This window comes from Symphodus melops (assembly GCF_947650265.1).
Source record: "Symphodus melops genome assembly, chromosome: 9".
NCBI classification, from domain to species: Eukaryota; Metazoa; Chordata; class Actinopteri; order Labriformes; family Labridae; genus Symphodus; species Symphodus melops.
This window is the reverse complement of record NC_136699.1, coordinates 9,773,074-9,796,654: the sequence shown is the minus strand read 5'-3', so window position 1 is coordinate 9,796,654 and position 23,581 is coordinate 9,773,074. Positions and strand designations below refer to the sequence as shown.

Genomic DNA, 23,581 nt, shown 5'->3' with positions numbered 1-23,581 from the left:
GGGAAGATTTATTTAAAATCTAGAAAGTGTGATACATTAAAATCTTATCTCGTGAGATCTTAGAAACGTTTGATTTTAATCAGCCTTGTGGACCACAAGATTTCTATCTGTTTATTTTTGTTCTCTTTAAAAAAAAAAAAAATCTGCTCCTCCTTTTCTGTGAGTGTCACACATACCACACACTGTGAGTCTTTTTCTCAGAAAAGACGACTGTTTTGCCAAAGTTCTGTTAATTAACTTATTTGATGCCTACCAAGTGGCAGCATTAAGAGGCATATACTAACTTTATAGTAATGACCAATCCTCTTCATGCTGTCTGTCCCTGTTTTGAGACGCACTGGCTTGTAATGTTCATCGTATTCCCCTTGTTTGATTAATTAATTTCCGTCTGTTTCATAAGCAGCTAAAATGCCCTCACAGGAGCTTTATGTAATGTCAAACTTATTTATATGTATTATTGTTAGTTAAAAAGTTAGTTTCTGAAGCACTTTGTAACTTGTTTTTTTGAAAAGAGCAGCCCTAAACCATCAATAAAGGATATAATTAAATATGTTGGTAATATTTGAACAATGTTGTAAAAAGAGTAGTTTCTTTATGTACTAAAGGGAAGTTAAACAGTCCCCTTTTCTGTTATCAGCCCGATACATTTCAAATATCAGTTTTTAATCAAACAAAAACAGGACAGAGCCATTCAGTCAAAAGGGCTTTTGTCCAGGAGACTTTGACACCAAAATTATAAATCAATAAGAGAGAAAAGTCGTTATCAAGCAGCTGAGCAATTCAGCTATCAAATAGCACCTAAAACCCCAAATATAGCCCTTCTGGTGTGACTACAGGAAGAGTTTGGAAAACCTAGAGGCTTAGTATCACCTGAGTTTATGTTAATGAAGTATGAAACAGTTGCATTGTCAATCATGTTGATGAATATAGTTATGTAATTATTCTTGAGCTCATTGTATCTAAGGAGTGGTCTCTGGAGAGTGGGAGGGTCATCTTTTAACTTTAACTCCCACCAGTGTGAAGCTCACAGGTGACAGGGACACATCTGATCTGCAGCCTGACAGTGAAGATTCAACCACTTGTCATATTGTCAGTCTACATTTGCTGCTTTTCCCTGAGCAGGACACTTTGCCCTCCCGGTGCCAACTCTTTGTGAAATAAAAAACAACAACAACTAAAGAGCATATGGGTTGACACTGACAAGATCTCATGAAATAGTTATGCTCTTATTGCCAGCCAAACTCTGACAGACAACTCATATGAGACATGGCATCAAGCCAAGGATGTTCGGATTAATTCAGTCCAGCTCATTATGACGGCTACAACACTGCAAACTCATTCTATAAGGGGGAATTGTTCAGGGTTTTCCCTATGAGTAAGAGTTGTTTCAGTACTGATGGGCATTTTTAGAAGCAGACACTGATACATAGCAATAAGTTCACGTGTGTTGGTAATGGCCCCTACGGCGACTTTTGCAAACTTGCAAAAGTGGACACAACATGCCTAAGTCCCTGCAGCTCCACTCACCTACTCTGCATTCATTTAATGAGATTGCGCCTTCTTTCAGTCTAACCATCACAACATTCATCAAAATAAAGCTTAGAGAATGTCGTTTTGTGGGAAGTGTTAGATACAGATACAGATAATGACGTCTCTGGAGACACTTACAGTATAGCCCCCAAGCTTTAGCTTCTCAGTTAAATTCACCTATGAATATAACAAGGTTAAGGTCCAATGTTAGTGGAGAGACTAACTTGAGGCAAGCTAGCAAAATGTCAGCATACAGTGTGCTGATAGATGGTGTTCCACAAATTTCCACATTTGGCTGACCAAATGAATTCCCATTAGATCCAATGTTAAAATGTCCATTTCATGGTCAACCCCATCATTCCTCTTCAGAAACCTATGAGTCTCTGAGACTCCATTTGTGATCATACAGTCTATGAGAGAGATGTTTTTCAGTTCGATCAGTGTCTTCAAGAGAGCAAAGCCATTGACCCGCCTGTAGAAATCGCACATGTGAACACTTCACTACAGTTGACTTCATCACTGTTTCTGCCCGGTACCCAAAACTCCCTTTAATTAATTATAAATAAATGATTATCTCACTTGTCAGAACACATCTTAAATACCTGATTTTTTGGGTAACCTTTTCAGCTTCATTTAAGTCTTATAAATATTTAAAGTGCCACACACACTGCTACCCACAGATGATGGAGGAAAGACTTAAAGCTTTTTGTGCTCCAGTGAGAATGGAGCCCCAGTGGAAAGCAAGCTCTTAATCAAGTCTCTAACCACACTCATAAAGCATCCTGAAAGGCCTCCCTTAGGCACCTTCCTGGGTAAACAATACCATCACTCCGTCATGATCCTGAATTAAGATATTACCACATGCATGTAATTAACATTTATTTTCAGGCCCAGAACAATTTTTCATTTTGATTAAATAAATATTGAGTGACACCTCAATGAGGAATGGTGTGGTGAAGCAAAGCTGGAGTAAATAAAAGGGGTTGTAAAAAAACAGAAAACTGGAAATTAAAGGAATTAGAAGAGAACAAATGTGTCAAACTCCCTTCACTGCAAGTTTACTTTCAAGGCAGTGGCCTTGCTTCAGACGTAAACGTTATCCACAGTGGCACATTCAGATTTTATGGGTAGGAAGTGAAGGGGGAGCTAGTACATGGTGACATGTCTGAGGTTTGTTTTTTTTATATATATATACTTTAGGTTTGGCCTGTGGGAGTCTGTTATGAGCCACGAAATTGTGAGAGATTGATGTGTTGTGACTGTTGGCTCAGAAACTTTAATGAATCAAGTCTGAAAAACTGTCAGGCACTATCATGCCTTTGACAGAAAATGTATCACCTTAAATTTCTTTTAGCTTGAAAATGTTGTGTAAAAGAAAAGACACAGTGAATGTGCAAAAGAAGCTAGGCCTGCACAATGTATTGAATTCTGAACGCGATCTGATTTTGGCCCATCAAAGATCAACGACACATGAAAGACGGCAATTATTTACATTTAAAACATTCGTTCACTCACTCAATGTGGTTGTTTATTAAAAATATTAAACAAAAAATATTCTTACAATTTAAGCCATATCAGGTTATATGTTTTCAGTGTATATTGTCCAACTTTTGTCTCATTCTTGGTTTTTGAATATGTTGTTTTCAACACACAGTATTTAAAAAATGCCGCTGGGGCTCTCAATGAAAACAATAAGAAAAAAATGAGTCTCAAGGGGAATCCTACATCTGAATGTAGTCTGTGATTGACAAATTGCTATCACTGTTGAAGAGTCAACAATGTCCCTCCTCTTTATTTCCAAATATAGTCTCACCTGGCACCAAAAAGTCAAGATGGAGGGGACGCCTGTGGCGCAGTGGCAGCGCTCGCGTCAACCATGTATTGAAGCTATAGTCCTCACGCGGCGGCTGGGGTTCAAATCCAGCCTGAGGCCCATTCCCGCATGTCAATTCTCTCTCTCTCTCTCTCTCTCTCTCTCTCAATAAAGGCCAAAAAAGCCCCCAAAAAAAGATTGAGCGAGCAATGATGGCAAACACATGATGAACATTAAATATATTGCCATATTGTCAAACAAACAGCTAATGTATGGTGTTCTGTTGACAAGATAATAGACTCAAGACTTCAAATGTGAAAGCAGCTGAGATGTACCAGCTCTCATGAAATCATGGGAGCAAAGGGAGAGAGAAGGGACTGTGGGAGAGAGGCTTTGAAGATCACAGTGCTGCCACATGCAGACTGGTGTTGGTGCCCCAGCACTCACTACTCTCTTTCCAGTTATCTGCGTCTCTCCCTTTATTCTGCTCCCTCATTACATCCATCTCTTTTACTCCCCCCATAGATGGAGGGAGCTGTTGAGGGGTGATGATTTCTTGTGTCTCATATCCTTTTCTATTCCCACGAGCCTTGAGTTTTCCCATAGACCCTCACGCCAGCGTAACAGAGGAGAAAAAAAAGATGAAGTAATAGAGAGACAATGAGGGACAAGGACAACTGGTTATTAGGGAGAGTCAATGATAGAGGGGGAGGGAAAACAAGTGTAAAATAGTCGATGACTGACGGGACTCAGAGCGACAAAAAGCTAGCAAGTAATCAATGAGGCCAAGCCCCACTGGAGGACGCACAGTCTCTGAAGAAACAAATCCAGGAAACGTACTCACTTAGATAAAGATGTTTTTGAGGGTGCGTAAGGAGGATGAGGGAAGGGTGAGAGAGATGACAAATGGATGTCAGAAAGAGGGATACAACTGTGTGTTTGTGCTCTACACTTTACAGTATTGTTCGGAGATCTCAGTCACATTTATAACCGTCGTCATTATAACGCCTGTTCTGCCCTTATGCTGATCGGCCCAGAGCTCCAGTTGTTGTTTTAATGCCTTAAAAGACTGAAACATGTTAAAACAACTGCCAACTGGTTTTAAAAGGTTAAATATGCAACATTTTCCACCTAAATACAGCAGAAAACAAGATTATCGTCTGAAAATAACTGAGTCATGACTGTCTACAATGAGTGTGACAACCAAGTCCAGCTGTCTGTGATGTTGTCTGAGTCGTATCCACACTGTGTTTACACTGGCGGGACGACCGGCCGGCTCATCACCTTGTCTATAAAAATTGTTTAAGTGAGGTAAGAGAAAGAAGAATAGCATCCCGTACTCGCTGCTTATTTGAATGTCACATATGCATTTTTAGGTCATGGTAATTTTGTGCACATTTACATACAATGTGTTGCTACCAGCAAACTAACATCAGTGACATCTACTGGATCAAAAAGTTGCATATTCTTCCTTTAATGAAAGAAAAAAGTCAATTTGAATTTTTAGTAGCTATGTTGAAATTTTTATTATAATGTAATGTAATGTAATATGACACATTTCTTTTCTGAAAATATATCTGCCAAAAGACAGACAAAGCAGACGTTAACCCTGATGCCTCAATATCAAAGCAAACAAGACCATGAGAGGCTCAAATGATTAGTTCTTCATAGATGGGTGGAAAAAAAACAAAAAAAACGTTTTTTTTTTAGGTAGGTCTCAGATGGCACCTTGCCAAAACAAACTTTGGTTTGTATAAGTAAATATGTTCAACTGTCAAAAGGCTGCAGGATATTTTTCATCAGAAAACCGACGTATTTTTGGACAAGATCAGCAAAGAACTAAGATGTACGCCTCTGTCCATAAGGGCGGCTAAAATCAACACAGCGAAAGTTCCTCACAGAGTGGTTAGTATTTCATATCCAAAAGGCTTACTGTCAGAGTTGAACAGAAACTGAACTCCCCTACACTGTTACAATTAGATTTGGTTGGCATATATTTGACAGTTTTTATAACAATCCAAACTTGCAAAAGCGGCTGTATTTTGAAACCTGAACACAGCTCAACCCTATGAAAGCCTTTGAGGAGGGACTGTCTGAACCTTTTCATCTTTTTGTAGGATTCACTGCATTCCTTTTGTGTTTTTTGCAGGACAGCTTTTCTGAACAACAAACTACAAACACACAGTCTTTTCTTCAGGTTGACTCTGTTTTGTGAAGTTGTCTCACAGAAGTTTAGCCTGGAATCTGGACTACCTTCTCTTCATAAGTTCACATTTCTTTCCATTATCCTCGACTTTGTTTATCTGTACAAAGTCTGGTTTTTACGCAATCTCTTTTCTCACAGAAGTGTTTGTTTGTTTTTCTTACTACAACTTCATAATGCATAACTGTCGGCTCTAGTTCAGCGAAGCTCCTATAAACGTGTGTGTGTGTGTGTGTGTGTGTGTGTGTGTGTGTGTGTGTGTGTGTGAGTGTGTGAGTGTGTGTGTGTGCGTGTGTATGTGTGCACATTTGTTGGCTGGCAGGCTGGTTAAGACGTTGGCCGTCACCGGGGTTTCTGGTCACGCTATTCTGCCTGGCGTTATTACACCACCCATCACTCAGGCCCACTGTGTACATTATTCATGCCCTCAAAGGAGTTCATCAGAGGCTGTGACCGCAGGTGCCGTGACAGAGCTTTCAATCAAAGGCGCCCATACCGTCTGCTCATTCGACCCCAGCATGACATGGAAAACCCTGGGTTCGACTATGTTTAGCTGTGGAATCAGACCCAGAGCGGGAAAGCGTTGACCTGCAGCCTACAGAGAGGTGTCATGATTCTCCAAATCTCTGATTCAGTTTGTCTTTTGATTTAAAGGGTGTGAATTCGACTTTTAAAAAGAACAACAATCTGTTTCCAGCATTAGAGCTATATACCTGTGGATACTTTTAAAACTAATTTTCCAATCTTGTAAAAATATAAACTAAAAATTAAAATACCAGAAATTACCACAGATCCTATTGGGGACATAGTGGCCTTGCGGTAAGGCCACGCCCCACAAACAGAGGCTACAGTATTTCAAGTGGGACAGCCAGGTTCAAGTTCACTACAACTTCTTTCCCTCGTGTTATATCACATGCTTTGTCTCTGCAGCGTCCGACTCTACTGTCCTATCTAAATAAAGCAAACAGACCAAAAATAAAATCTTTAAAACAGCACTAACAGCAGGCTCATTTCACATCGTAATTCAAAGTAATCTGATGATTCCTGTCAGTGGTGACGCTGTATGTATTTGAGACGAAAGCCTGAGGCTCTGTGACGTCGGCCACACAAATAACGACCCTCACCACACTTATAAGCTAACGCCTGTCAACTTCAGAGCACTCCTGGGTAACAGATGGCCGGGGGATTTTATTAACTTGTTTGTTCAATTTCACAGAGCCACATAACTCCTACTGCCATCACACATGCAAAGACAACACATCTCAAAGCAGCGTAAAGCCTGCGAGCCGAGATGTGCATTTCTACTCTGCCTCTACGAGGTGTCCTGTCATCCTTCACAAGTAAATCCCAGTGTCGCATCTTTCTACTGATAAAATGAGGAGTGGCCTGTGAGGCTATTTACTTAATATTACTGCCATTGATAGATGCATTTGCATGTGATGTTTCACTGCTGTCCTGCTGCTTGAAGCCAATGTTCAGTCAGACATCAGAGGGAGTCAAGGTGAGCTGCCATCTGCAAAATGTCTTATTTACGACTTTGACCCTCTGATAATGTGGGAAGGTTTACCACAGTAGAACTGCCTCACTGCAGTCACGTCATCAACTCTTTATCTCACAGGGTGGCAAATATTCATAGACACAATTCTGAAGGAAAAGCTTGTGCCCTCTTTAATTATACTCAAATGCCAAACACACATTTTACAGCAAAAATGTGTGTGTGTGTGTGTGTGTGTGTGTGTGTGTGTGTGTGTAGGTGAGTGAGTGTGTGGGTGTGTGTGTGTGTGTGTGTGTGGTGTGTGTAGGTGAGTGAGTGTGTGTGTGTGTGTGTGTATATATATATGTATATATATATATATATATATACTGTATTAAAACGTAGTGTTATCTTAAGTTCTTCAATAGATAACCTGGAAAATGTTAACTATGCAATTTAAGCTTTCTTTGGCTTTTCACTTGGTGTTCTTGATGGAAAATAATGAGTTTTACTTGAAATAGTTTAACAGCCTGGATGTAAGATGATAAACAGCAACTCCAATAATTGAGTCAGAAGTTGTTTATCTTTATGTACATAATTTATTTAATATTTCAGCAGTGGAGCTCACAAGTCATCAATGCATGACCAGTTGTGAAGGACTAAGATACTTTCAGTTTGAAGAGAAGATCAGAGCAAAGTCATTTCTGATGAGTAAAGAAGTAAACACTTTTTAAACACTGAGACAGAACAAGGCCAGATCCAATTGCACCATATATTGTGCAGAAATTGCACCTCCATCTGCCTTGTTTAACACCCTTTCCATTAAAGAATTCGCCCCAAAATTAACACACCCACAAAATGTTTGCTCTTGTTTAGTGTCTAAATGTTGAGAAAGGCGTCTGTACCTTTGCTCTGCGTGGAGCTGCACTCTAACCTGATGAAGCTGCTTTGCACCCAAAGATAATGAGCAAGGAGGGGAGGGGATACTTTTCCATGATTTATTATGTTGCCAGACTTAAAACATGCAAAGGACAAACAGACTATTTCTCATGAGGCATGCTGATCAACAGACCGCCCATCAACAATATCTCCCTCCCTCCACTTTAAAATGAACCAATAATCCTTTTGATAAACAGAATCAAAATCAGTTTTGTCATTGATGTTTTGGTTAACACCAGCCATACTATTGTTGAACAATAGGAGAAGCCTGCTTTACGCGCATGTGTCAATTAAAATCTTAAAAGTTGGCAGGTGAATAAAAGCTGTCTTTGTATCATCAATGTTTCATAGAAATACCTTCAAAAGAGACAATAGAAGGTAAGATGCTCAGCCAGAAGTAATATCCTGGCTCTGCGTCTGAGACGACCCATAAAAAATACATGACAGTCAAGAACGTGTCAGAGACAGACACAACAGAAACAAGCAGGAAAAGTAGAGGCATTGTTTAGGACAGTGAAACTTGTGCTTTAATGAAAGTGCACATTAATAACTGTAACAACGTAATGGTTTTGTGCCTATCTTTTGGAGGGTTGGGAGGTCATGTTGTGTTTAGGCTGCCTCCCCATATGGTATGGGAAAGAAACACTTAACTCTTGTTACCTGTTTTTGGCTTTCTAAAATGACTCTACAAACTTGCATATAAACACACTGGAGTACTAAAAAAGCACAATTGAGCACAAAATCACAAGAGCTTTTTTTTAATATCTTAAGGTTGGCTGATTCTTCCTTGTTCTTTTTTGTTTATGTGCTGAAAGAGGGATTTTATGACCTGTTTAGCCATGCAGAGACAGAAAAACAGAGATAGGAATGGCCTTAATCACAATTTCCCTCTTGTGTTTACTGATAAGATGAAAGAGAACTTGGACGAAAATCAACCAAGAATCAAGCAAGGATTCTGCCAAAGTTCAAGATAATTTAAAAGCTCTCGGCGAAAAAAGTATTCGAAATTGTCCGAGCTATTCTACATATTTATGCAGTGTCCCTGGTATGACTTTTAATTGTCTCTTACCATGAAATAAGTGTGAAGTGTAAAGGTTCAGTATAGGACAACTGGGTTTTCTACAGTATCAATGTGAGTGTTTTCCTTCTGACTGCTGATCTGAAATTCCTAAAAACTTCCAAGCTCATCGAAATAAATTGATATAAAACCTATAGAAATAAATGTGCAGAAAAGACATGGATGAAAGGTTGGAGAAAGCCTAAAGAATCTTCAGTGCAGGCTGGGAATGTGCTCTCATACACCCTACCGCCCATATCTGCAGAAGTTCAGACACCTGCATGTGGATTTTATAGGCGCACACATAAAAGCACATGCATACACAAAAGATCAACGGCTTCTCCCGGCAGAGTTCATGTTTCATAGCTCTACTAATGGCTCATAACACAAGAGTGGCAGTATCGTATCACACACACAGCTACTTCTCAGCCACCTCCACTCATGCACATGCACACATATTTATGGTCTTGTCCGCATAAAAGGCAGGCCATAGTGCATGATCCTTCACTACCCCCCCCCCCCCCCCCCCCCCTGTATGGGTAAATGATGAGAGAGCATCATTCATTCTTGTCACTGTGGCTATAAAAATAAATTCTTAGAGAAGTGGTTTTGTCGCATCAGCTTACAGTAACCTTACTCAGTGGTGTACGAATCTTTGAAGCAAAAGTACAAGATATAAGAGAAAACCAAGAGGCTTAAAAATCACTTATGATGTGTAAAAAGCTTTCACGCGTTGTTGCAGACTTTAAATATTAGAAAGCATTACTGAATGATCCCCAACATAGAACTTAATGTGGGAGAGATTCCTGTCAAACACATAATTATGGTGTTTCATGTTTGTAGGGTATGTTACAATCTGATGTCTGAGTCAGTAAGGTATTGTATGGTTTGGTATGACATATGTGGCCTGGTGTTGTAGGATATTGCATGGTGGTGTATAGTATGGTAAAGCTGGGTATGGCAGTTTAGAGTAGGTTTACATGGTATGTTAGTATAAGGGCTGGGTATTGGTAAGGACCTCGTGATAAGATCCATATCATGATAATTGGGTCACGATATGAGGTATCATGATACTTAATTTTAAATGAGATAAGATACACCTTCATTCAGCCCACAATAGAGAAATGTAAAGTGTTACAGCAACAAAGAGCAAGCACAGTCTAAAGAACACAGTGCACCATTGAATTATTGAGGAGCCAAAAACAGAGCTGCAGTTGTTACAGATGTAGTTTCAAAGTTGTTATTATATAAGGATTCACAATTGTATAACTGTGAAACAGTAATAAAAAAATATTTTCATTTTTTATTTTACCGCTTTATTTACATTATCCACATTCGCTCACCTCACCTAATCTATTTTTTTTTTTTATCTGAATATTTTATAGCCAAAGCTTAATTTGGATAAGACACCATACATGACTTAGATAAGTGGAAGTAAACACACTTGTCTTATAGAATTACCACATTGTTACGGTAATCGATACATGAAAACAGAAATGTCTGTTACTAGGAGAGCATAAATAAGCAGTGGATTTCTGTGTGCATGATGTGTTGTTGCACCAGCAATCTACGCAGACCTTTCTTCTCACATAGACTCTTGTACAACATCCACTGACTGACTCTTGGACTCAAATCATAACTGCAGCACTGATTTGCCAGCTTTGGCACTTGAGTATAAACATGTCTGCAACCAAACATTTTGTCAAAGAAACTTGTTAATTCTCCCCTATCTCAGGGGCAACCAAATTGACAAAAAATGGTATTGAGCCTTAAGCTGTTATTGAAACTATCTTGGAGTTTGAAAGGAAAGGTCTTTTTTTGTTTTTGTTAAACCTGCAACTTATCAATCAATCTTTATTTGTGTAGCATAAATTCATAACAGGTGTTATCTGGAGACACCTGCTGAAAAAAAGCAGGTAGAGCACCTTACTGTTTGTCTGTTAACTTTAACAAAAGAGCAGGTGAACAGACCATGCTCATTGTTATGTTTACAAAAAGCAGGTAAAAGATCTTACTTGTCTATATTGCTATAGACTTATCACTCATCAAGTCTGTGATGGACTGATTGTTAGTGGAGAATCAGTAACAACGATCATATATACTGAATTAAAATACTACAAATTTGTACTTGTGGAGCTTGAATTTCCCTCGGGATCAATAAAGTATCTATCTATCTATCTCAAATCAAAAAAGTATATTTTGGTTATTTTTAACATCACCAACATCATTCACAGTCATTGAAGTTAGAGGTTCCCACTTTACAACCCCCATGATGTCCTGGCTTTTACTGACATATTTTATATTTTGTATTACTATGAGATGTTTTAATTGTGACCAAGTAACTGCAGATGTAAACTCCGAGCTAACTCTGGTGCAATACAGCAAATGGCAACATTTATGTTTAATATTGTACACAGTCCCTTTGCAAAATAAAGCATAAAGTACTGTCTATTAGTCTATGGTTTAGTTGTGGGGGCCAGAAGGGGCCATGTGGTATCCTGGGGCCATGGTAAGTATCGTCTTTGTCACTACCTGGAGATGGCATCAACGGAGCCTGTTGTCTGTTGAAGGTGGCGATACTGTTTTGGTTGCAGGGGAAACTGAAGGCCACACATAGAGGCGTTTTTGGGACGAGGGGTGGCTTCACTGAGGGCTTAATCTTTTCTCAGGGTACAAGTACCTTGTGTTTGTTTCAAATTATTCTACCCATGTGCCAGATCGGTGAAAAATATCTTTAAATATAGGAAAGCCTGTTTCTATGGTTTGCCAACATTTACCTTGAATTTGGTTTGCACTTCCTTATTGCTGTAATTGCAAATGAAAGGCTTTAATCAGATCAGTGGGTTATCGGCTTAGGGACAGTTGTTGTGTACTAGTTGTCCGTGTTTTACTCGAGGGATTGATAACAAAAATGATCTTGATTTTAAGTCGTGAGTTATATTCCGCTCCTGAATAATTAAACAGACAGTACAACTTCTGGGGTAGTTTCCCTCTAAAGCTGCTTTTCTGGGGGAGAGATGAAACACTACATTCTCAGGCCACTTTCATACACTGATTTTATTACTTTTCTCAGCCAGCAGTTTCCACACAATAATTGTACTTATGCATAAATGATAATCAGACTTCCTCACTGCAGCCCTGGGTGACATTCTTGTGACATCCACTGTGCTTATGTATAAATGATGTCCACATCTATCTAAGTGTTACTCACCAGTACATTATGGCCTCATGTTTTGCTCTTACATTAAACTTTCACGTTCACTATACCGCACATTACATGTCTGTATACCGTTTATTCAAAGTGGCATTCATTTTAATATATGGGCGCATTTTTAAATGAAATCATATGCACATTATGGGTCTTATATATATATAGAAACTAGTTGTCAAAACAGTTCAAGGCTGTTTCTTCAAACAAGGCCAGAGTTGTCATTTACAAGTTAATTGACAAAGCAGCATATGATTCTCAGGGACATCCGTTACACATAAGATTGATGAATTTTTAATTTTTTCCACCTTGAGGAAAATAAAAAAAACATGGCACTTACATAAGGGCAGAACATAGAGTTTGCCAATGCCTTTTACTGGAATAATTTGCTGTACATGTGAGAGAGCCTACCAGCATAATAGCATTGCTTTTGGTGATCTCTCTGCAGAAGTGAAGGCTCCTACTTGCAGCTTATTGGCTTCTATATCCCATAAAAGCATTTACTCAACCTGAGCTCTACTTATCACACTGCCCTATAAAAACAAAATCAGAGATTCAATTAATATTGAGAACCAGTCTTGGTGTGAGCAAGCAGGGTATAAGTGTGGAGAAATACCCTCAAACCGAGATGAAATGTAATTTGGACGGAGAACAGAGTGGGGGGAAATGTTCTGAGGGCTAACTGGAGCAAGCATCTGTCTTCAATGAAGGAAATGTCAGCTCCTGTTAATCTTATCTGAATGGCTGCCAGCTGACATGAATTTAATTTCACACAAGTGAATGCCTAAGTTGCAAAGCAGACTGACTGTACTCACATGTACATGCTGTACATGAATTATGTGCTGGGAGGGCTTCGCTGGCCTTTTGATTCAAAACACAAGCTCGTTGGGGCAAAGCATGGTAAAAAAGAAAATCCTCCAACATTATATAATCTTTTTTTACATTAAAATGAATGAAAAGTTGCAAAAAGAGTAAAGACTCACTGAAAAAGGGTTTTCATCGTGATTGTGTAGACGCCTTGACAATTTAAGGTTAACCTTATTTTCCAACGTGTGAAATGCTCAGTTATCTTTTATTGAAGAGTGTTGTGTGTTATTGTATTTCTTTTTGTTGTGGCTTTAAGAGGGTGTGTGTTATGTGTGTCTTCTTGAAGTGGCCTTCAAACTGGAGTATGTCTGGTGAACCATACCTTCCTTGTTTGGACAACTCCTCTGTTGAATCTGTTTCTCTGTCAATTGCAGCTCTGGCAGTGAACATTGTGTCCTAAAAAGTTCCACTGCAGGCCGCAGATAATCTAAACTGCATTGCTTTTGGGCACATAAGTGGGAAGTGTGCAAATGGACAGGGACAGAGGCCACAATATGATACATATTGTGACAGTGATTTTAGATAATGACCATGTCCTACACATAATTAATTACTTTTCAATAGCTGTTCTTTGTTGAGGGTAACAGCAGAGGTACCGTACATTCAGGATCCTACAACTTGAAACACTTAAATTTCACATCCTCAGAGATCATAGAAATACATACAATACACAAACTATTTTATTCCCAGAGCTGTCTTTGACATTATTATGAACTACACCATAAGCCAATTCTTTTTCAAAACTGTCATCACAGCTTTGCAGCTATGTCGAGCCTGCAACATCTGCATTGATACATGTGTTTGCAAGTAACACATGACGATATATTGCCATATTGATTTGTTTAGCGCAGCCCTACCTTATAGCCTCATTGTAAAAAACCCATATGCAAAGACAATCCTCACACACTGCTGACCCACACTTCACCGCTCAACCTCACACATACATTCTAGTTTCCTCAAATGAGAACACCACCAAGATGCAGCAAACATAAACAACGCACCCTTAACTCCCACATATTCCCTCGGCAGTGTGAAGGCGAACAACCACTCATTTACCCTTGTACAATTCAATAGCATACACAACAACACACGGATACACACACACACACACACACCTACACACACACACACACACACACACACATACACACACATTAGAAGAACAAATACCGGAGATGATTCTGTCGAAGAAGCTGCATCTCTGTTCTTTTAACACCCCTGTTCCCTGAGCATTACCCATCATTCTCTGAGGCGACAGGCGAAGAGAGAGAGAGGGAGAGATACATGCTAAGTGAAATGGGAAATAAAAGAGAGAAGTCGAGGAGTTGGAGATGTGACAGCAAAAAGGGAGACTAGTGAGAAGAGAAGGAAGATGATAGGGGAGTGCCACATTTGCTCTTTGCCCTGCACGAGGAGCCAGGCCTCCGGGAGGACAACACACATGCATGGCAGCCTCCGGTCCATGGTGGCACAATACAAAACACAAAGGACAACAAGGGAGGAATAAGACAGAGAAAAAGAAGGAGGCTTGAAGATTGAAATGAATGAAGAGATAATAAGATCAAACTGTGACAAGGGAGTGGAATTACAGCGTGAGGGATCGCGGAAGAAGAAAACGTGATGCGAAACATGATGCTCCCAGAAGCAATTGCAGTGGGTCTTTAATGCTGTGACACCAGCAGGGACATTCAGGGTGGGCAAGCAGGCTAAGCTGCCTTGAACACAGATTAGTGCAGAGCAAAAAAGAACAGGAAGCCATGTTAACAACACAGAGTCGATTCTGTGGTGCATCCAAGGGTTTTAAAAACCTCACCCGTTAATATGATGTTGATATTAAGCAACTTCTGCTGTAGCTGGAGCAAGTAATCATATGTGTATTAACACACAGATTAGGATGTAAAGGAGGAAACTATGCAGCAATGGTTATTTGGGAATATGTGGGAATCAGCACAGAGAGAGGAGGCAGGGAGCTTTAGCGGGGATAAACCTTTGGGAAACATGTTGATGATTGCGGTTCATGTTATTTTCGCGCTGATTAGCGTTAGCAATACACTGGTGTGTGGGCTGCCATGTCAGCTTATTGTCATACACACATGGCTTGGGATGTTGTGTGACACAATAATAAACTGGAATATGAGGAGAGGCTAATTTAAGCAGTTGAGCAGATGCACACATCAGGAAATTGGGCTATGGTAAAGTTGGTTCATTTGTAAGGAAATATACAATAAGTCAGGGAGATTGTGAGGTCCTCAGTGGGTTTCATACATAAGGTGTTTGTTTCACTTCACTGATTTTTGGGATAGGGAGGCAATTGTATTTGGGTGATAGACACACCTCATTTTGTGTTTTCCATGTCATGGTCTCTCTGTGTAAAGTACACCTTACATACTGGGGCCAATACCAAAAAAGACAACCCTTTTTAATGTAGCATCAATTTTAACATTCTGGGAGTAATAAATATAAAACAGCTGGTATTGTTAGTAAGTCATTACCAATTCATCATTCAAGCAGCCATGAACACACAACGTCATCCTTAACATACGAGCAGCGCCACCTGGTCATAGAGCGCTAGCTAAGGCTAGCTGTTTAACTCAATAGAATTCAGCCAGTCTCCCAGATGATTGGAGGAGATCCTGATGTGTACTAATTGAAGGAAAAAAAGAGTTTGAATCCATGAATCAACATCAAATCAAATTGTGAGAAACCCAAAGATTTCCAGCCCTGTTCGATGGTGCAACACTTGATTGAGTAAGCACTGCACAGCGCTAATTCCCATGCTATCACTGAGCGTGGAGCTCTGCCTGCATCCCCAGAATCTCTGCAACACCATTGTGCATCTACATCCAACTTCTGCCTTTTTTCTGCACAGCAGATACCTTTTATGACCTTCTCAGAGCCTCCTCCTTGTTCCCTTACTATACCCTCTGTAGTAGTCTACTGTGAAGACAGGGCTGAGGCTCAGTAATTTGGAGTCAGAGATAAGGGCAGACAGAGGATATTACTTGTGGGTAGACAGTGATTGAATTGGCTCCAGAGGGTCAAACACACCTAAATGACAACTCGGCAGAAACCCAGAATCCATTTATTTAAGTCAGGGAAGCCTCAAACCAAGGAGCCTGAAATGGTGGCTTAATGTAGGCGGAAGCAATGATGAAACGCTTCGAAGTCGAGCTGCAGGGGAGAAGAGGATGAATTACTAAAGGACGCCAAGGCTTGCATTTCTCTTGTTGATCATTTGAACCTTATTTATGTGTAGGAAGGGACTAAAAAGATGCACAGGGATATCATGTCAGTCGGATCATTTAAGGGTTCTGCACACAGAAAGAGGGCAGAGAAAAAAGTGGACTGAAAACAGAGAAATACACTAAAAAAGAAACAAGGATGACAGGAGAGCTGTTAAACGAATTTGCGTTTCATCAACCTTTTGGAATTTTTGACTTCAACTTCTTTTGATACTTTTTAATGGAAAAGGCACTCACTTGATTTAGCATTTAAATTAGCTAATCGTCATGAGGCACACAACTCCTCACATTTGAAAAAAACTAGTGGCTAAAGGGCATATGTTCTAGTTTTTCAAGAAGGTTTTCTTGAAATATTGAAAATTGAAAACTTGGCCCTAATTTAAAATACAGGAATGAAAAATTGCCACAGTGACTTATTTACCATTGGTTTTAAATGTGGCTGAAAGGAGGACATTAGGGTCAGTGGTAGTTTAGAGTCAATGGGGGCGCCAGTAGCCTTGCGGTTAGTGTGCCCGCCCCACACCTGGATGTCGTCGTCTTTCAAGCAGGCAGCCCTGGTTCAAATCCGACCTGTGGCTCCTCCCCCGCATATCATTTCCCACACTCTCTATGTCTGATTTCTGCTGTCCTGCCTCGAGCATCAAGGCATCATAAGCCCAAAAATAAAATCTAAAAAAGGAGTCCATGTGACACAAATCAAGCCATTTTTAACCAGCCTGTTCGAGACAGGAGTTTTGTAACGTTTTCTTGATCTAGGCTATAAATCTAAAAACACAGCATTTTCATGTCATTTATAGTTCAGCCATAATTCCAACAACAGAGGTGGAAGAGTAAAACAAATGTGTTTTTACATGATAAGGAAATAAAAAAGGAGTCTACAGGATGGGACATGGCTTTGTGTTTGTTGCTGTTGTGTTACATTTCACAAATATTTCGCTTCTGGAACATACTCATCATTTCACATCACTAAGCCTGAACTCTTTGATTCAGTGTAAAACAGCAAAGGAATCCAATAATTCCATATTTTGGAGGGATAACCAAACTGCAAATCAATCATTAACAGGTTATCGGCATCATCGTTCAATTGTATCTTGGTTGCAAACATTTGTCAACGTCAAGTAGACTTGGAACAACGTCTGCCTCCATTTGGAACCTGTGTTGAGAAAACCAGGTCCTAAACTTTTAGCTCCTTTTTGGTCTCAACTTCATTATTAGGGAAATATTTCTGTGACGCCGGTACATGCTCCAGTTTATTCACCAGTTATACTCTAACTACAGTAGTGGAGGAAGCACACAGTGGGTTTATTCAGAATCCTTCTGCCTCAATTGTTGAAAAACAAGGTTGATGAAAATCCAGTGAACCAAAAAGAGCAAAGTTGCAGGGCAGATAAAACAAGACAATGAGCTTAAAGGAACTAAAACACTGCACAGATCTGGAGGTTGCTACTCAGGCTTTTCTTTTTAGCTAATACAAGAAACTGATTTCACACGTTCACATGTTGCAAATACAAAGGTGAGACAGAGCAGCTTTAAACACTTTTGTCCTTGAATTCTGCTTCTCTGTCAGCTCATCACTATGTGTATCGTGCTTGTTATTCTTTGCATGCAAGGCAACATTTCATACAAAATGATATCCACTGCTTTTCTTTGCCTCACTGACAGCATTTTTTTTTAAATGCAGTGGCTGAGTTTGACACAGTTCAGTAGGTAACACCTGGAGCCAGATGACTCTAGTCATTGGTTTTACAAAACAAAGACACTGAAGCTCTGATCAAACCCCTGGAGATACCTCCTCACTTTGTGTGTCTGCGTGCTTGAGTGTAAACTGCATGCTCGGCTGGAGAGTATGCCTCTTTAACATGAAAAATGCACATATGAGCGGTGCCAGAAGTAACAAATAAACACAGGGAAAAAAAATCCCCAAAACAAGGCAACATCTGAGGCATGATCTGAAATAGACTGGGCCTCTCATCTCTGAAAAATTCAACGGATATAGACTACATGTTTGATAGTTACCCAGCGGTGAAGACGTGATTGACGTGGCTGCAGGATCGGAGTCTCTCTGGAATCAGGCCAACGCTTCTGGGGCTGCCCAGCGCTGGCAGAAGGGGAGAAGGGGTGGGGGAGGTCTTGATGTGGAGTAACAGCAGCAGCAGGAGTAATAGCCACAGGCTCACATTGCAGTCGAACCTACAACACAGGAAACAGGGTCAGAAACTCCTCCCCAGCGGACCAAAGGAGATTCGATAAGAGGCACAAAAAAAAAAGGCACACAGCGTTTAACAGCTGTCTTTTTGGAGCTTAATCTTTTATTGGTGCTGGGCTAAATGCCAAAGACCTGGTGCTTCCTCAGCCCCCCCTCTTCTACAAGCCCAATGACATTCAGACCTTTGAGCAAAGCGGCAACAGCAGGGGTTTTAAAACACTGTGACACCAGACATAAAGTAAAGGTTTCAACCAACCTTTGAGTGAGATAGACAGAGCAAGGCGGCCAGGCTCTAGCTCAGCAAACCTCTGTGACTCTGGCCTGCTTGTCGGGCTGTTTATTATCAGCAGACAGCACACTCGGGGCCTGGAATATAGGACTGCTGAGACACTGGGTGCTGGCCGCCGGGGAAGGAACACGGAGAGAGGGGATGCAGGCAGAATTCCAATGAGTGTCCTCTCTCCTCCCTGAGATTTTCGATGCTACACTGGCACAACACTTCCCCCTGCAAAGCATCTCTATCCTGGCCTTAGGTTTGATAGCAATGTTAGCAGGCTAGGAGAGCCTTTTCTCTGCTTCCAAGCCTCAAATCCCGAGCATTGACCAACACTTGTAACTGCATTAATCTGCTTTGATACGACCAAGGCAGGCAGCTTTAAGTGAAGACAGAGAATAGGCCGGCTGGGAATAGAGGGCTCGAAAAATTAAAGGGACACATTTTGCATACGTTTGTCAGCAAAACAGGTTGGCTTAAAGGTATGTCAACTTTCCAATAAATCCAGTCGGGATGCAGTGCAGAGGTTGGCAGGAAAAAAAGAGAGCACTCCCTAACAGTTCAAAACAGATATAAAAGTTTAATGCCATGCTGGCAGCGAGCAGCCAGGAGAAAGGGAATGAGCTGAACTATTTTCAGAGAAGAAGGTGGCATTCATAATTCACATTATAGTTTTATATGAGGAAATAGAAGATTCTTATTGTCTTCATCTTCCTGTCTGTTAAACTTTTACAGTATTTATGGACGAGCTGTAGTCACTGTGGACTCGTCCTGAAAGGCGTGACTGTTTGTTTACATTTGTGTGAATGAATATGTCATCGGTTTAATGCGCTCAATATGCAAACTTTCAGTGTGACATCTTACGCGATGTCAAAATAAAACCAAGACGAACCCCGAGGTCGTTTAACAGACATTTGCGAGAGACAGTTTTCAAACAGACAGGCAGAATCCTGCACGACACATTTCAGACTCTTTAAAAAGGAATCTTCCTGTTCACAGCTCATTACAAGATGTAACATTATGAGGGCATTAATGTGATCAAAGGTTTCCTTAGATATTTTTATTATTTCTAGGAGGACCGCCAACAGTGAGGAAACAGCAGGGAGCAAAAGAGAACAAGTATGAACGGATTAGACAGTCTGATACCAAACATAAAATACAAACAGACGTGCGCAAAAGGCCAGACAATGTGAGAAACACAAAAATACATAACCCAAATATGACACTGTTGTTTGTTGATTCATTGTTAAGACAGTAAAAGGAGAGTTTAATCAAGTCTCATTACAACATTTTACAGATAGACTTGGAGAAAGCTGCAACATGCAGATCCAAAGGTCAATGATCTAAACTAAACTGTGGATAAAACAAATATAATTTCATATAAAGAGTTAAGCTTGATGGAAACCGACATGAGATTGTTATGCCATAACAACATAACAACAGTCATAGCAATAGCATCGAACTAAAAATAAATGTCCATTTTATCTAATGAGATATTAAACCACAGAGAGTCTCTGAGCTCGCTGCTGCACAGGAGACAGAACACAGCACTAATGCTGCATGTGGAAGATGTTTATGAAAGTTCAAGGCAAGTTTAATGGTGTGACCTATTTCATAAGTGTACTCTCAAAGAGTGAAAATGAACAATAAAATATTTAAAAGGTAATCTCAACAAGTGCTGCTGGAGCTTTTTGACCTGTTTGAGAGTAGCAAGGTTAGCTTAAAGCGTCAAAGCAAGGTAAACCAATCACCATGTTGCTTCTGAAGTTCATCACTAATTGCATGTCAACTAATTCCACGCCTGACATAACAACGCTGTTAACTCAGTGTAAATATTCAGACTGTTTTCCAAACCAATCAATACGTTCCTACAGCCATGCAGGAAACAGAGTGTTCATCAAAACGATGATGAGAAATGAAACTCTCTGAGCATATATGTTCAGGACTGGTTTGTGCCCTGATTGTTTAATGAATAAAGCATTCGAGGTTTTTTTTTTCCCTAGCTCCACAGCTAGTTACAGCTGCAGGAAACAACCTAACATGTGTTATATGGACATTTTATATAATCCATTTTCCTGTGATGACAGGTTGTTTCTTGCTGTTGTCTTTTTCAAAATCCTGACTTATTTATCTTGTTTAGTTGCAAAAGCACAAACAAACGTAGAATCGGCTTAACAGACCTCATTAAAGTGAACAGTGGTAGAGTGGCATTTCTTGGTCTTGCCTATCACACTGATCAGCTTATTATTTTGTTTTTTAGATCCCCAAAACAATTATGGCGTTATCGCAAGAGAACCAGCATTTTTATTTCAAGACAATGAGATAAATCGATCAATCAATCTATCAATCAATCATGATTTGGATAATGCAAATTCATAACAAATGTTATCTCAAGACACCCCTGAAAAAGCAGATAAAGACCCTACACATTGTTAAATTACAAAGACCCAACCCATCACAAGCACAAAGTAACATTTAGTAAAGTTACAATGGCGAGAAAAAACGTTCTTTTAAGAGACAGAACTCTTTGCTCATGATGAACAATCATCTCCCGAAATTGCGCTGGGTTAGAAAAATTGGATAGAGGGAGATGCAGCAAGGAAAGGGACAAACTGGAGGAAGGAATCTACGAGAGAGAAAATATGTGGCTCATTGCTTATAATAAAGAAACCTGCTTGGATTTTTCCAAAATTTACGAAAAATAAAATATGTCAAGACTTCCAGAAAACAAAAACTAGGCTACTTGTTATCACAGGTAAGTTGAGTAGGCCTAAATAAAATGTATGGATGCATGTTAACTTAGGGCTTCTATAAGCCAACATATGACTTCCATGACATAAATACACTTATATTTGACAGACAGACAAAAAAGCAGCAAGACAGAATGATAATAGGGTTGTAACTGCAGCTCCTTACTTGTCTTTTAAAGAAGACAACACAACACTGACACTGACATGATGAATCACTGATCACCAGCATTCCTGTTTCTCTTCACTTCCCTCGTGGCTGCCCATTGACCCTGAGTGTTACGACGCCTCAAACAACAACATTTCAAACAGGATCCAATCTGTACAGGCTTTTACATAGGTTGTCAAAGCATCACTCTCAGTGGTGGATAAGGGCCACTCATTGCCCCGAGCAATTCTCACACATCCTCCTGCCAGCTTCCCCTGCCAGGATAGCAGTTTAGTCATATGGAGCAGAGGCCACTTGTCAATTTAAATAGGACAGTACACTGAAGAGCACTTCGACCACAATACACAATTCATCATCCACAGTGTTAACCTCCCCCCCCGTCACGTTCATGCTGGCCGGATAATGAAGTATTTTGTCACTAGAAATGAGAGTGCACTCATTCAGAAAAGTCTCAGTTATGTTCCAGGGGCATGAAATAGCTTTTGATGAGAGTTGTACGTTCTGGGTTGCATTGACTAAATTGAATTAAACTTATCTGCACAGACTCTAGATTAAAATCAGAGCTGCTGTGCTATTGACATGGAAAGAGTATCTGCTCACAACAGCAATCCAAGACAGACACAAAGTAATGAAGACATGTTTACACTGGGAGTTCAAAAAGTTCCAGGCTGTTTCTTGAGAATGATGCAGAATCTTAATAGGCGTAAAACTATTTCAATTTAAAGTGGGAGAGGAGAAGAAACAGAACATACCAGAATAATAAACAGAGATCATTAAAGTGAAGCCACAGGTTACCTAAGTTTGTTCCGTTAATCATAAGATACATCTGAAGACCTATACTGTACCTTTAAATGGGTTTCACAAACTGTTGAAACCCAAACTCAGTTACTGACTATTTTTACCCAGTAACTGCCGAACAACTCACCAACACATGTGTAACAGGAGGTAGACATTTTTTAACTTGTTGGGGCCCTGCTTGATAATCACTAAAAAGTTGTTCAGCTCTATATACATAGTTCCTTTTTAGAGTTTTGATTAAAACTGCAAACAAAGGGCAATATGAAAATACACAGTAGTCTACAATTTACAAAATTGGTGCAATAGAATTTGCTAATACCAAAGATAATGAAAGATAACTGGATCTGTGATTAAAGCGAAAGAAAAGAAAAAGAGATGAAAAGTCATGGCAAGCAGGGGGAAAGAAATATGGGAAAGCGGATACAGGGAATAAAGAATGTGTGATAACAGTGTGACAGACGCATTGGCTGGATATTTTATATTCATGGGAGAGAGGCAGTAAGAGAAAAAGAAGCGCTGAGCTCATCCAAAAAGAGTTTCCAGAAACATGGCAGCAGTCTTGGTCCAACACAGACACTATTAAGCAAAGAAAAGTTGGGAGGTCTTGCTGTCAAATGCATGGCTAAAATCTATATTTACTTTTATACAGCAGCACTGAAACTACAAACTTCTCTAAACACTTAACAAGACAAAACAGCAGTGTTTCAGAGCTGCGAAGCACTAAGGCTGGCAAATATGTTTCACCTGCCACCAACAATAAAAACTGAGCGGCTGAGTTGACCTTTAAGTCTAATGTGAGGAGACGTTTCTCTGTAATTTGGTAGTTAAGAGGAAATTATTGTTATCCAGCACTTTGGTTTGTGTACTGAGCTCGTCTTAATAGAGCCAGAAGTGCTGGTTTGTCTTTTAACTGGTTGCCTGTGACAATAATGTTTCTCTAAAGTCCTTATTAAGTTCAATTCAGTGCGATTCTGTAAAAACATTTATCCCCAACATGACCATTAAAAAGTACAAAGTGAAGAACACAGGCACACAAATCTTTATTAAAAGAAGT

The 23,581-nt window shown here is 39.9% G+C and overlaps 1 protein-coding gene across 2 annotated transcripts in view; it reads right to left on the bottom strand.

Moving 5' to 3' along the window:
- The window catches only part of drp2 (dystrophin related protein 2), a 95,021-nt gene extending 76,502 nt beyond the window's left edge, over positions 1-18,519 (bottom strand). For both annotated transcript variants that reach the window (XM_079351559.1, XM_079351560.1), the window contains exon 1: positions 18,350-18,519. The gene's annotated coding sequence lies outside the window, so the exon portion shown is untranslated. The remainder of the gene's footprint in view (positions 1-18,349) is intronic.
- Positions 18,520-23,581: the final 5,062 nt, after the last annotated feature.